At 37.6% G+C, this 15,965-nt stretch overlaps 1 protein-coding gene across 2 annotated transcripts in view; it reads right to left on the reverse strand.

The window, feature by feature from the left end:
* The window catches only part of raly (RALY heterogeneous nuclear ribonucleoprotein), a 61,351-nt gene extending 54,002 nt beyond the window's left edge, over nucleotides 1–7,349 (reverse strand). Inside the window, exons 1-2 of one of the 2 annotated variants that reach the window (XM_057339079.1) lie at nucleotides 7,244–7,349; nucleotides 2,571–2,647 (exon numbers count right to left, since the gene is read on the reverse strand). The gene's annotated coding sequence lies outside the window, so the exon portion shown is untranslated. The remainder of the gene's footprint in view (nucleotides 1–2,570; nucleotides 2,648–7,243) is intronic. The other variant, XM_057339080.1, reaches the window with a different exon arrangement.
* Between the last annotated feature and the right edge of the window lie 8,616 nt (nucleotides 7,350–15,965).

The raw sequence follows: 15,965 nt of genomic DNA on the forward strand, positions 1-15,965 counted from the left end.
TTTAAATTCTCAACCGAGATTCAGAACAAATGGAAACTTCTACTAATGTATACTCATGTAGAGAAAAAAGGCTCACATGCACTATAGAGATACCACAAAAATGTCACAGACCGAGTTCAGATTTGCCAAGTCTGCAATCAAAAGCATATATGATTCAATATTTCAATATTAACTCAAAACTGATTTGTAAAAAAGCCCGATAATAGCTTCTCGGAATGAGATTTTAAGCAGAAAAGCAGTGCCGTGTTCACGAAGAGCGCATTTACCTTCGAGTGCTGTTATTTTTAAAGGTTAACAGTTAGTGAAACACACCTCTGGGGTTTTGTGAACACACTTTAGTCATCCAGTGATTTTCCGTATTGTACCAAAAGTAGGTGCAAGGAAAAGGAAAAGCGATTTGGAATTGAAATGAGCTGAATATTACGGAAGAATCGGGCAAATATTTGTGAAAATGATGTCCTTATTACAAAGTCTAACACTTGCAGCGGATTCCCGTTAGGTGCCAAAATGTTTAATATTTCATTAGAAATGCTTGTGTTTTCAATTTTTTCAAGCTGGTGGAAAGAGAGAGAGAGAGAGAGAGAGAGAGAGAGAGAGAGAGAGAGAGAGAGAGAGAGAGAGAGAGAGGAAGCCTAAATGAACCCATAACTCACAGTGGAGGTCCAGCATCATCAGCTTCTCATACAAGATTTCTTTCTGCAAATACTGCAGAAAAAATAATAAAACATTTATTATTGATAGAAAAAAACACCCATCAATATATAATAAACTGATGATTTGGCCGCAAGCTCACCGGATTCTCATCCATCAGATCTTATTCATTAGTCTAGCTATATATATTGACCGCTGCATAAGCTGTGCTTAATACTAGGGGATACACATGCTGTCCATGTAAGCAGCTTTCCAAGGCCAATAAATACCGATATATTCACTTCGAGCTAAGTTCTTGAAAAAAAATGCACGAGATAAACATACAACATTTTCTTTGCTGAAGCGCAGATATAAATGCACTCATAGCGAGGCAGTTGACATACGGTAAAAAAAGTTGAAGTTGTTATATTCTCCGCGCCGTGGATATGACTGAATTCCTCTCTGTAATTTGATTTAAGTGAAGCGACGCGTGTTTCCTTTAGCCTTTTCACTCTCTTAACAAGCGTGACTCGACAACCAATGTGGCAGGCGATGTTTGACATATTTGAATGCATGAATAACATTTTCATGAAATTTTTACTGGCATGTATCTATAATTTACATGCTCTCTCTTTGCTGGTACTGATTAGAGAGCGATGCTCAAAATCACTGCTGGTTTCTGCTCTCTCTCTCTTTGTGCACATTCAGCCTCTCAACACATTGTCATCAAGACCCTCATTCCACACATTTCTGTCTAAAGCGCCAAACTGAGTCGACCTTGTTGTGATGCATCCTGTAATTACGACTCATTCATGGTTTATATGCCAAGCACATTCAGCTTAAGACATCTAAAATTAATCAGTCCACCCACATTCAACAGAAGTTCCGCAAATAATGTTCTCAGTTCGCACTCTGAAACAGGTGCCTTCTCAATTTGCTCTCTGTTTACTGTCTAAGACAGTGGCTCCTAAACTGAGACAAGCGAGAGGACAACAGGGGGAACATTTTTTTCTTAGTTAAAACTAAAATAGCATTTAAACTTAAGTTAATGATTTTGTGACAGGCCAAAAAATAAAAATATAACGCGTACAGCACAATGCTAGTGTCAGTGTAAAATGTGAAACGGTCCAAGCTACTATTAAAATATTTCTGTTAATTTAAATGAAATAAAATATCTGCCTAAATACTATAATTTTTTTAACTACTGTAAATGAAAATGAAAAATGTTGCCTTAGCATTAACTTGAAATATGTCAGCTAAAGAATGATCAACAAAAACCAAGGTAAAACTAAAACTTAAATAAAAATAAATTCAACTTATTTAGCAACATGAACATAAAAAATAAATAGAATAAACAAAGTATTACACAAAATAAATACTAATAACATATTACAAAATATTAATATTACAAAAACTAAGTTATAAAAATAAAAGCTAATTTAAAATATGAATAAAACTACAATAAAACTGAAAACAAAACTATAATAACTGGTCTACAGTTGTTTAACTAAACTAATAAAATAAATGAATTCCCTTTACATTATCTGACACAAGTGCAGCGCAATCCCACAATCCTACAGTCCTTTCATAGAACTCAGCGAAAAACCCTTGCTCACCTTTGCTCAAAAAATTTCCAAAAAGCTCTTTGAAAACTCGAAGACTTATTTTGTGAAACAACCTGTTTGGTATAAGGCAGTTAGTCTGTACGTTGAATGTGTCGCACAGTTTTTATACAGTATTAATATGGCATTTATAATGTATAAAATAATTTCTGTGAACACACAAAAGGAGGCACACAAAAGGATGATTACTGTGGAAAAACTAATGAAAAGCAGAGAACCCGTTGACATTTCTCAGCAAGAACTCGGAATGTTTACACCTCAACTCGGATCAAGCTTTGTAGAGACCCGCTTTTGCTTAGCAACCAAAGTTTCACGTACCTCAGATATTTTTGTGACCAGGGGATGAACGCGGATGCAAGGGACCAACGCTTGTAACCTGGGGTGTGTACAGGATCCTGCAGTTTAAAACAAAGCAAATACATACAGCAACATGATTTTAACAGCACAAAGTACAATAGTGACACAAAATTAGATTTTAAACACTTTTTGATGCGAATAAGAAGTGTTCTTGCCTGAGCAAAACTTGCCACCGCGATGCTAGCGATAGTAGGGTGGTTGCTAAGGTGTTGTCATGCAGTTGCTAAGGGCTTTGCTAGTACTTGTTTAAGTCAAAAGAACCCACTCTTAAGACTCCGAGAAATTCTGCTCTCTATGTCTTGAGCACTACCTTCAGTGTAAGTATAAACTGTAGGAGAAATCCTCAGCACACTCCTCACCAAACCACATAAATTAAGGTGTAATTTATATTCATAGGGGTTTGTTCAAATCTTTAACCCTCCTGAGCAACAGGAATCGTGGAAATGTGTTTTACAATTAGCCCACGGGCAATTTTGCCTTTAATATGGAAGCTCAATTTACTGTTGAAAAAGAGGCGACACATTTTTCATTGCAGCGCCAAGCTCATGTGACCTTGGAGGTCACGGCGCTCTGCCTCCCTCCCGCCTAATGGAAACTTTCAGGGCCGGCATAACCCTTGAGTAACTTGAGATATCCCATTATTTCAATCATAAAGATGTTGACAAAGATAAGCCCGTTATGCATGAAGGTTGAACAAATGTAGACTAAAGTAGACTAGCGCTGGTGTTTAATTCGGAATGTGTTGCAGGAACTTTAATGTGGGTTTAGTTGTTTGGGTTACAGCGGTCGTTGATATTTGAAGAGCATTCTGTTCATTCGATATCTTGCACACGCGGCAGCGACGAGAGTCACGCCACGAATGCTCGGAAACATTTACTGAGCACAACAAAGATATGTTAGACGACATCAAACGCTTTGGTTGAAAGATGCTTCAATCTTTTCGTTACAGTAACTGATAATAAAATGTGTGGCAGAAAGCGGTGTTTGGTGTGCTTTAGAAATAACATGGTCATGTTTTGTTTCAGACTGGCTGACTGAATTTATTGGACATCAAAGCGACCTACAGCGTAGTAATGGTACCTTCAATAGCGCAGACACTAATGTACTCATGAAACTTTAATGCAAATTTAATCTCGATTTCCATCCCTTGATGTACATAATTAGACTAAACTAATTGTGCGTTTTATTTGAAAAATACAGTCATAGTTAATAATTTAACAGAAATACCCATGAGATGAAGTAGGCTTTGCCCCTAGCTTTTAATGAAAAAGTATAATGACAAATAATATTTGAACGCTTCACGACAAAGCTGCCCACTACTCTAAAGATACCCATTTACCATGTCCATGTCATATCAGTAGAGCTAAATCTGGGTATACTTGTCTTGGACTCTTAACAACAACGTTGCATGTGACCTTAACAATATAACGTTTTTACAGATTCAGAATCAATTAGTATCAATCATCCTTCCAAAGGTGTTAATGCATAAAAGTGAGAAAGCTTCGTGATGAATATTTAACACTGTACATGCTGTGGTGCTGATGCATTAAACCTACTTTTCCACGAAATTATAGCTCATGCCTACTGTTTATTACTCCCAGTACTCTCGTTTGGATAAAAGCTGAATAATGCATGCAAAAAAATTGTGAATGCAAATAATTTTTCTCATACACACTTACAGTATTTTATATCCCCTAATTCATAAAGATGCATCTCAGACACTCAAGGTTTTGTTTAATGTGTAGGTTATGTTAATAACCTTAACAGTTGACACATTTATTTTATAGATTCAGCATTTGAATTACAGTTATTTAACTGCAGAAGGAACTGAATTGGCTGTCCTTGAGGTAGACAACTAACATCATAGAAAGGCAGTACATGCCGAGCCTTAATGGGCTGATCAACATAAACAGCAAAAACCCACACAAAAGCACTTACTGCCCTAAAGGGACAGTTCACACAAAAATCAAAATTCAGTCACTATTTACTCACCCTCATGTCAAGTTCTTTCTTTCACAAAAGACCACTGGGCAGAAAATTTAAATTAATGTTTTCTATACAATGGAAGAGAATGTTCCCAGGAGCTAAGAAAGACTAGAAATGATAATACCAGCACCATGAAAAGGCCGTAAGGAGGTCTGTATGATTATGATCCCTATACTGTATACAATAGAACAGATTCAATCAAGATGCCGAAAAATCAGTGACTGTCACTGATATCAGACCTAGTGTGACAAATCACGTTTGGGTTATAGCACACGTGTCATGTGGATTACTCTTACGACCCTTGACCGGAGATTGACCGCCTTAGTAACCAATCATTCTTCCATTGTATAGAAATGTGTGTTCTACAGAAGAAAATCACAGGTCTGAATTACAACATAAGGGGAAAAACTAATGACAGAATTTTCATTTTTGCATAAAATATAGGCCCTGTTCCTTTACAAGACACCTTCTATGTTTAATGAATTTAATGACCATGAATCAGGTGCGTCCCAATTAACATATCACTGCATCATTTTAAAGCATTTTGTAGTATAAATAGTGTAGTAGTAAGTTTACGTTGGAAAAAAATAGATTTACAATAAGTCACTGGTTTCCCAAGCAGTGAAAGGGGTGTGGCTAAACATTTCCTTCAACAGAAAACAGAATGCTTGCGAGTAGTTAAAACGTTACGTTTAGCGATTGGACAACACTCCTCTTCTAAAATGAAAACTTTAGATGGCCAAGTACACACCGTAGTGTGTAGTCTAGGCGCACAAAGTACAACATTTAGTATGTGACTATTAAATCAATGGCCTACATAATCCAAAATGTTTTTGTGATGCCATAATAACAGTCATAGGAACAGTTATTCTTTCAATATATTGCCCTTCAAACTCTACATTTTAAAAGGAACAAACACATTAATATCAATACAAAACATTACTGTACAAAAGAGAGTCTAGTTTAATGTGCTCCGCTGTGTGTGGAAGGCCAAGAGAGCTTTCAGAAGTACTCGTACTTAAATGACAGAAGTACATTTTGACACACTAGAAATAATGTACTGTACATTGCACAATCAACATCACTCAGTTGGAGGTCTGGGACACTTTCTAAATAAAAGCATGAGGGTCAGATCTAAAAAAAATGGGTCGAGGGAGGAGAAACATCTGATGTTTGTGTGTTTGGCTTTGACCTATTTGTAGAACTGTATTGTCAAGGTGGAAATCTTCTTCATCAAGTGCCTATTTAGTAACCAAGTTATTTATTAGAAGTGGTCAACAATAATGCACAAAGCATGTGTAAGACTGCTATTGTGGCCTTAATATTGCTCTTTTAGGCCAAATATAAACCATCAATAACCAATAACATCAGACAACTTCTCATCATAGTTACATATATTTTATTTTTCAGTTTAGTGCCATTTCATGTCAAACTATTCTGTCGTTGCAGGGTATAAACAGGTGCGAGAAGATGGGGAGACCGGGGCTAGTTGTCACATATCTGGTTTTGAGCCAAATATTACTTACAAATAGATAAAATAGCCTAAAAAAAATTTTTAATAGCACTTGTTTTGTATCTTTTCTCCTGGGCAGTATCAATGGAAATGTTGATTTTTGTCTCCAACACGTTAAGGTTTGTGCAGAAGCTGACTTAAAAAATAAACCAAATTTAAAAATAAACTAGTCGGATTCACAAGCCCTGGTCTCCCCTAATACAAGGATAAAATGTAAACTATTAACCATTAGTTAACTCGATCCACTATGGATACAAACTGTCAATCTTGTAATTACATTTACTTGGTTTACTTTCAACTACTTGTGTGCCACAACCCACCACCACCTGGCAGCCTATAGTTGGGCATCATATGCAAGACCCAACACCATGGCATATGGTGCCCTGCAATCTATACAAGCAACTCGCGAAGTTTTGAGGCAGAGCCAGAAAATCCTGTAGCAATTTCACAACATGCTAAACCGAACTAAATTAAGCCAGAGAATTTGTACAGTAGTCCCACATATGCTGTCCACCAGTATAACACGATCAAGTGTGTTGAAACAGCAGACCTAGGGTGTTGTTTATAGTCCGGACGTCTTAAAACGCTCGCAGAGGTCTGCAGTGGAGTGGCGAGGAGACGCGCACTGCGCTATGCGTTCAGAAGCGCTTCAAAACGCACCGTCAGTTCCCACGCAAAAACGCACGATTTCGATCAATTAAAAATGCATTCGCTCATAAACTTTAAAAGCCAACTGTCGTCTCAAAATGGAGAAAATATAAAAAGATGCATTCGCTCAGTGGTTACCACCAGTAAACGTCCAGATAAACAAAAAAGAACGAAAGACAAAACAGTCAGAATAAAAACAAAATCACCTGCTCCTACACAGGACAAATCGTACAAGGCGATTCGCCTCCACTGTCCGAAGAGCGCTGGACGTGACGGGCACACTCAAGAGTTGATTTATGTTAACCAAAGTTATCCAAAACCTTACGCGCTCCACCTCTCCAAGAAGCCGAAACGGTAAAAGCCGGCTTCAGACGACTGCCACTTGAATTCAAAGGAAAATCAAAACGCAAGCACATCCCAAATAAAAAATAGGGCGTGGAAAAGAGACAAAGATGAAGAAAAGAGAACATGATAGTCAAGTACTCACCGTTGAAAATGTCAGAGAGCAAAAAGGTTGAAAGAGTAACAAGACAGCGGCAGAGGGTGACGGAGACGCGAGGGCTGTCAGAAGCGCAATGACTTGGAGAAGCAGAGGCTTCAGTAAAAGCAGCACTGGTGTGGACCAAACCATTGTGCCTGCGCGGGGGAGGCGAATGATAGCTGTTGGAAGCATTGGGCCAGTGGAGCGTTTGGTGTCGTTGGCTTTTCAAAATAATAATAAAAAAAGTACGTAGCGCGCAATTCGTGCGCGGCATTTAATGTAATATATTAAGTTGCATTGAAAAAAGCACGTGACACACAATTGGTCATGTTGGAATTTTTCTGTAAAGCTGCTTTGCAAAAATACAAATCCCTGAAAAGCACTACAAAATACATTTGAATTGAAAATTGAATTGAGCATTACTTTTGTATTTTTGGAAGGGTACATTGCAGAAGGATACAGTAATCAATACAGTGTATTCTGTTGCTTACAGTAGGCTACTAAACAACTGACCAGTTAAGCTTTTTAAAACATGCCCACTGAGAAGGATTCAGATGAAATGTTTCTTATTTTGTATGACATTTTTACAGTAAATGTAATAAACATCTTTCTAGAAGCACCAGATGTTGCTGTGATTGTAATTTGTATTCAAATCTATCACTGAATATTGTTCCTTGGAAATATATAACAAAAGACTTGCTACATAAACAAGACACATGAACAGACGCACACACTTAGTGTGTCTGTGCCTCTGTCTAAGGTACAAGACAATGCCAGACAGCAACACTTGGGGCAAGGATTACAAAGACGCTTTTCTTTGGTATTTATCGTGTCTCCGTAGGGCTTATGCACCCATTCCACACTTATTTTTTGTTTATTTTTTGAATGAGACATCCTTCTGTGCAAGCAACAGCTTAGCCTTGAGCCCAGAGCTACACGATTACATTAAACTGATTTTAATTCAATTCCTCACAGGGGATGTAAAATGTATCAGGGCGAACAAATATAGATGTGTCACAATCGATGATAACGTGGTAGGTGTGAGGAATAAGTGACAGATTGAGGGGGTGTGGGTGGAAAAAGAAAGACAATTGCAAAAAGTTTGAAGACAAAAAAAACAGGAGTTACTACAAGTAGCCAAAATAAGGAAAAACAGTTGAGAGACGTCGTGAGCATGTAAGAAAATCCAAGCATCAATAACTCATGTTAGTTCCTGCACATCTGCTCCAATTGAAACTCATCCAAATTCACAGCTTCTCTGCATCCCTTGAGAGTGGAACGCTCTTCATAGCGCTCTCAAGATTTGTTGAATCCTGTTAATGTGGAAAAAAAGCCCTGAAGAGATTCTATTAAACTGACTGGTGAAGACAAAGGATTGGATATCTGTCTGAGCTCCTCACGCAGCGATTTGCTTATTGAAAATTCGACATGAGAAAACAGAAGCGAAATGCCACGCGGTTCCTCTGAGAAAAGCTCGCAACAATATCAAAAAGAGCCAAGTTTCTGTGTTGTCTCTAACGGAGCCGAGAGAAATCATTATAGGGTTTATACAGGAAAAAAACTGGAGGAAAAAATGAGCCATGAAATTTTGGTTAACACGTTCGCAAGCTCTTTCTTCTAGTCCGTCATTAGTCACAAAGGCAATTCTGATGCTGCGGCTGTATTTCAAAGCAACAAATCAGTGTTGCCTTAGGTAACACAAAAACCTGAGCTGGTGGCAGCCCGAGATAGCCTGTAACTCCGCCAGAAGGCCAGAATCATAAATATACAGTGTTTGGGTGAGGCTGTTTGACGTTTTTGCAGGGAAATAAATTGTTCACTATGGGGGTATTATTCACTCCACAGCATATTATGGGCAAGTCGAGAACCAGACTGTCAACATGTTCTCAGCCATACTTCCCCTTTGTTTTACCAGTTGAAGGATTTATGGAAATATCTGCTGGTAAATTGGTCAATTTCTTGAACTTATCAGTTCAGAGGTAATTATGTACAGCGATGGGCACCCATTAATTAACAGAGCACCTCATTAAGTGTAAGCATATTGACGAATCGAGTCTCAATAATTCTTTCTCATCGGGATAATAGCCGCTGCGCTGTGTCCTTGGACAGTTCACTGAATATGTCAACACCAGGGGACTGCGGGAGGTCTATAATACCTTGAAAAGTTGTGTTAGAATGCCCCTTCACCTTGATGGAAGTTTACTGGAAGTTCGCAATATGAAATGGGTCATCTTTTTTATATGAAAAATCAGTTTTTCCAACACAAGCATGGCAAAAGTTGGCTAATTCATATGAATTCGTATAATTTCATTTGTACGTTTTTCGTAGGATATAGAGGGACGGTTAGGTTTGAAAGCAAAAGCTTGTTTTTTTGTAAATAATCGTACAATTTTGCAGGATTGAAATTGGAAAAATTCTTCTGAAATAGCCACCTTGTGTTGGAGCCGATGGCATCGTGGGCAGTGCTTTGACATATGTGCCATGGGTTTACTTCAGGCGACCCGAGTTCGAGTCCCAGCTCATGGTTTCTGATCCCATACCCCTTCTCTCTCCCACTTCACTTCCTGTCCCCTCTCCTACTGTACTGAGACAAAAAATCCCAAAAATGTATCTAAAAAAAGAAACAGCCACCTTGTAAAATAGTGTTGAAAATAACCCAGCTTTTTTTTTAGAGCGTAATGATTTAGTGTAATAAATTGAGCTCTCGGGTCGGATAACCTACAATTTTATGTATGAAACCAAAATGGTGCTATAGATGCAAAAGTCAAGGACTGTAGCTTTAAAGAGCCCTCCCAAAATAATCAGTCACTAAAAGCTTAGATGAAAATATAATTATGACATAAAATATTATATTTAAATGAATACATTATAATTCTTGAAAAAATCATATACTGTTAAAATACACAGCAGCTTTAAAATGCCTCCAAATGGAGAAAGACGCATTTTTCCCAAAGAAAAATGGTATAGGTTTGACATCTACCTACAGTGCCTAACTGGACCATGCTCACCAGTGGAATCTTTCAAACAAGTACAATCCTAGACTTGTACTGCACAAATGTCATGGCCAGAAGATGAATTCTAGTAACACCCAGAGATCGAGTGTTAACACATCGTCAGACGCAACGCTGGTAGTGTGATGGAGGTGAAGACTACTGAGTAACTGCCAGAGGTCCAGACATGCCCCACAATCTCTTACGTAGTCTGAAATGCAGTAAGAAAAGAAATAAAATTAGAGCACAGCCATTTTACAAGAATGGCCCAAATGGTATAATACATTTAAATAATCAATTTAATGTATACGTAGTAGTAGTAACAAAACATACGATCCAGCATCTGTGCTTTGCATCCATGCATCAATGCTTTGCACTTTGAGTCATTTCCATATCACTGGAACAATAATGTGGAGCGAGAGAGAGACAGTGAGATATTGGCCTCCTGAAACGATGACCCTTTTCGGACCTAAAACCCTAAAAACAACATGCCACACATACAATGTGAAAGTCTAAAATGTATTTTGCGATTGTATCATGCTTTTTTATAGAACATTGACGAGGATGAACTTCAGGTTAATAAGCTACTCAATAATGTATTGATATAATTCTTGGGTCAGTGGTAAGAATCAATGTGAAGGATATGACCTTAGAGTATAATGTACCTAACATTCTCAAACCCATTTTCATGATTTACTGTGTCTTCAGTTTGACTGAAGATAATATTTTCAATACCTGATCATGGTCCAAAGGTATAGACGGTATAGGTATAGTTTTATCGGACGCACGCGCCTGGCCCGAAGTTAACTTCCGGTCTGTGTTTGTTTATCGGTTTGGCTAGTGGCTAATAATATAACTATTTATATTTCATTTAATTTATGTTAATATTACTTTGTTAATATTTTGTTGTATAAGTGTATTAAATAAACAACTTGTTGAACGGGTCGTGTGACTTTGTAGCATTTAAGTTAAGCCATAACTGTTCTTCTACTAACCCAAAATAATACTGGCCAAACATACTTTCAACTTGCTAGCTAGTAATTTACTTGATATTTCTTTGGCCCGTTATCAGAAATAATCTGCAGCGACTCTATTCTTTGTGGATGTGTACCGGAAGTTAAGTGGGGGGCCACAAAAGCATGGATGCGCAGTAACGTTTGTTTATTGTTGATTTGAACATCCAAATTTTTTCCTGTTGTCCAAAGTTTTGTATTTGACCGTATGTTTGTTTATCATAATTAGCTGTTTAATTACTATCCTTTCCATTTAATTAATCCAAATTCATTTTTAAAAGTCCATGAAAGTTTCCATGATCCTACTCATTGCAAAACGTGGTCAAACTCACTCCAGTGGACTTCTTTTCTCTTGGCTGAAGACCTTCTGTCTGTACTCTGAATGGCTCCATCGTTTCTCTAATAGCAGGCACTTCCTGGCATTTAGAAAGGTCAGGGGTCACTAGTTTGAGCAGCATATAGGTCTTAGACAGGTCTTGTAGTTCAAAAGAGGTCGTGTCGAGCCAATTTGTCGGCTACTTACAACATCACTGTAACGTCTTAAACTCCGCAGCTTCATCCCAATTCACAGCTGGAGGCCATTCCCACTGCGCTTGCAAGTCACGCAGCCCCGGTGTGCGAATGGGTTTAAATGTCAAGGATTCCCCGTCCTCGGGCCCACGTAGAAGTCGCTAGAACAAGTGGCGAAACATTAAATAACAAAGTGAAAATCCAACCTGATCACCTCGATTTATGTATAAATAACATGAGCTTTCCGATTGGAAAAGGGTTACATGCTCAAACGCAGTCTAAATTGCGTGAACGAAATAATAAACATGCACAAAATACGGTGTCCGATTAAAAGAACAATCACACTCTACACGTCATGATGGCTAAATTACACCACGACATATAATTTCGTAGCGTCATTGGACGCGTCTGCTCTCCAGTGAAGTTAATTGGAACGATTGTACGAATGCAAAATTTGAACTTTAGAGTATGCATTACACGCAATCGGAAAGCGTAAACTCGTGTTATTTGTATGCAGATTGATGAAAACGGGCTGGAAAATCGGGCACAATTGACAACGATTTTTTATGATCTGTATTTACACGCAAAATGCCATAGGACAGGGTCAACTGAAGATTCACAGTGAAAAACTCAATCTCTACTGTACTATACAGCGAGCACTTTAAAATGATTTTACATTATTGAACAAACCTGCCTATGATAGGTCATGCCTTTAGTATAAAAGTTTTATAAGAGGTCAAGTAAAAATAGATTATTTTAAAGTGAGGTTTGGCATTAAGAGCATCATCCTCATTGTACAGCATGCAGTTTTTTCTTTGTCAATGCACAAAATTACATTAGGAAGCCCATCTTTATGGGTTAGTTTGTGTTTTATTTTGTATGTCTATCACTCTATGCACCTATTTTTGACTGTACATAAGTCAGAAGTAAACAGGAGTAAATGAAACTGATGCGATAAATCAAGCGTCATTTGCTTCGCTTAAGATGAAGCAAATGTCTACTGCTTTTAAATGCTCACCAACTTCCATTCAACTAGCTTTCATACATCCATTCACGTGTTCCTTAAATTGGAGTGAAAGCTTTGAACGTTTCCCTCGAACAATGAGGGTGACCGAACAAAAGCGTAAGTGCTGAGATGGACCGCCAGTGCAGTGAGAAAATTGCGTCTATCTTACAAAAGTGCTATGATAAACAATGAGAAACATAATATATTTGCTATGTGTCGTGAAAAGTCAACAAAACACCTGGGTGAAAAAGAAACGTTTTTCTACGTATAACGTTGAGGAGAGTCAACGTGCATCAAGGCCGCTTTCGTTATAAAGCTTTTTGTGTCTGACATTCATTTTCATAGCTTTGAGCAAAGTTGGTATTTAATATGTAATGCATTGTAATCAGATTTGAAATGTGGTCTCTACTGTATGTAACCGTGTCGATTTTATCATGAGTTTCAAGCTACTTTTTCACGAAAACAATTGAAATCGAAAGCAAGAATCTAAATTCCACCTTTAAAATGCAACAACTGCAGGCTTAGTGGTCATTTACTGTACCTCAATGGCGCATTAAACAAAATCAGTCCACCATCAGATTATTCAGGAAACGACAGGCAGGTAAAGAAGTTACAGGTTGACCTCTTAATTCAGCCCACACACATACAACAAGCCAAAATCACGTGCACAACAGGGCGAATAAAGGGCCTTTCACTCACTTAGGAGAGTCAGCTGCAATCTAAGGTACAATTTTCAATCACAGCATCCTTTCATGTGGACACTCTCAACTAACAGCTGTCCTTGGGAGAGACCTTCACCAGCACATCTCTAGTTGTGTCGTTAATGCAAAGAGAACACATGTGGAAATTGGTTCCCTGCAAATCTGGAATCAGCACTGGTTTTAAACTATTATTCAGACCCGCTCGAAATCATGTGGAGGAAATTTGAAGACGTGCAGATAATTTTCCAAAATGATGTCCCAGATTTCCATAAAGGTGTTCCGTTGCTTTAAATATAAAATGTAGGGAAACAAAATGGCAATGCCGCAAGCTTTGCAGCTGTTCGATTGTCAACAAACAAGTGTCATTGTTACAAAATTGTAGGGGATAAAAGATGCTACACAATGCCAGCGTTTGTTCTATATGAGTGAGTGCAATAACTGACATTTTTTACACACCTGTCTTTGCATGCATTTGCTAATCTAACTTTTGTAATTCCAGCAACATTAGACCCTTTTTAATTCATTTACTTTAATTCATTTACTATGTCTTTGGTTTAACAAATAACAACATACAAATTATTTAGCAGAAATAAACGAGATTAAAATACAAGAAGTCTAACTAACAAAGCACACATTATCTTATCTGTCTAAATATATTTATATGTATGCTACAGATGTGGCTGTTTGGTCAAATGCCACGTAAGTGTCAAACAGGCTTGTTATCGCAGATATTCCACCAATGTTTAATTTCAGACTAATTCAGTGACAGCTGGTGGACAGAAATGTTTTAATAAGAATTAAACATAGCACTCATCTGTTTGGTAAGGGATGAGCTAATTAAATTTTCCGTTTTCTCATATCTGACTCACAGAGATATTGAATCTGTTAATCCGTTCCTTCTGCTGTTTACAAGAAAGGATCAAGGCAAACAGTGCATGAGAGCGAGTCAATGTTAATCATTTACATTTTATTTTTGGAGAGACACATTTTTTACTCTTAAACTATGGTCAGTTTTAAATGACACACAGCATTTTTTTTTAATTTCTCACCTTAAAATCTTGAATACAAAAGAGTCGCCACCTGTCGTCACCTGAAAAAAACACAACATGCCCCTATAGCAATAATAGCATTTACACTATATGGGATAAGTTGTCACAACAGAAACTTGCTGTTTATCGACATATTAAGTAGTGATAAAAAGACAAAAAATTAAAAACAACATGAGCACAAAGCACGCTTGACAACTTGACCTAACCCATTATCAGTGTTGGGTAAGTTACTCTGAAAAAGTAACTAATTACTAGTTACTAATTACATATTCAATAGTGTAATTAGATTACTGTACAAATTACTCTCTCCAAAAAGTATTTAGTTACTTATTACTAATTACTTTCTATATCCTACATCAACCTTGATTAGTTAAGTGATTCAAGGATAGGCATGAAAGGGCTTATTTAATTCATTCAAATCAATAATATTAAACTACATAAAGTACTCTTATTAACTGACCAAAGTATTACAAATGTGAGAATTATACATTAAAGCAAGGATTTTAAAGTTAGACTTTGAATTTTGATGTCAATTCCACTATTGCAGAGTAATCCCTTACTATACTTTTTCAAGGGGAAAGTAATTAAATTACAGTAACTAATTACTTAGTAACTAGTTACACCCAACACTGCCCATTATACCCAAAAATACTTTGTTTCAGGGAAACATTTTAACCATTTCAGCGATGTAGTTGACCCTTGCTAAACTGAAAAATATGAAAAATGATCCTGTTGGTTATTTTCTTTGAATTACAGATAAAAAAATATATAGTATAATATGAAAATTAAGTATAGTTTCCCAATGTGACATTTAATCCTGACCTCCTAATGCTCCTAATGGTACAGGCCTATTGACTGAAACTATCGTCAACCTTCTAAAAGTTTTTTTATCTCTATGCATTTAAACAAAACAATGTTGTCTTTAAAATGTCTTCTTAGTGAACTTAACAGTAGGAAGGAAGCCGAGCAGAATTCCATATCCAAGTCCTTAATCACAACTCCAAACACCATGGCGTACACACCACAGGTTTCTCTTGCTCCACATGTGCCGTGTATTGGAACAGACAGATAGCAGGCCGCGCCAAGTGCGTTTTAATTAACATCCATCCGCGCTTCGCCAAGGCCGGCTGACCCACTACTGTGCTGCCAACACACATTTGAATCATCTGTAATGAGCAGATTAGCTTAGCATGTTAGCACAGGAGGAACAGGTGGAGATCAGATGCAACAGCTTAGTTATTCTCAGAGAAAGACAGAGAGCTGGCAAAAAGAGGGTGCGGGAGAGCGGCAGCGCTGGAGAAATGTTGCAAGCTCATCTTCTTTCTCAAATCTCTTTAATTGGAGATGTGCATCCATGCTGGTTTTTGGAGGGTGGAATCAATGACGGCCCTGATGTTCCATTTCCTCCTACAAAGGGCCGCTAGGTTTTATTGGCAAACGAGATTGGGTGTCTATCATC

The sequence above is a fragment of the Triplophysa rosa genome, linkage group LG7 (genome assembly GCF_024868665.1).
Source record: "Triplophysa rosa linkage group LG7, Trosa_1v2, whole genome shotgun sequence".
NCBI lineage: Eukaryota > Metazoa > Chordata > Actinopteri > Cypriniformes > Nemacheilidae > Triplophysa > Triplophysa rosa.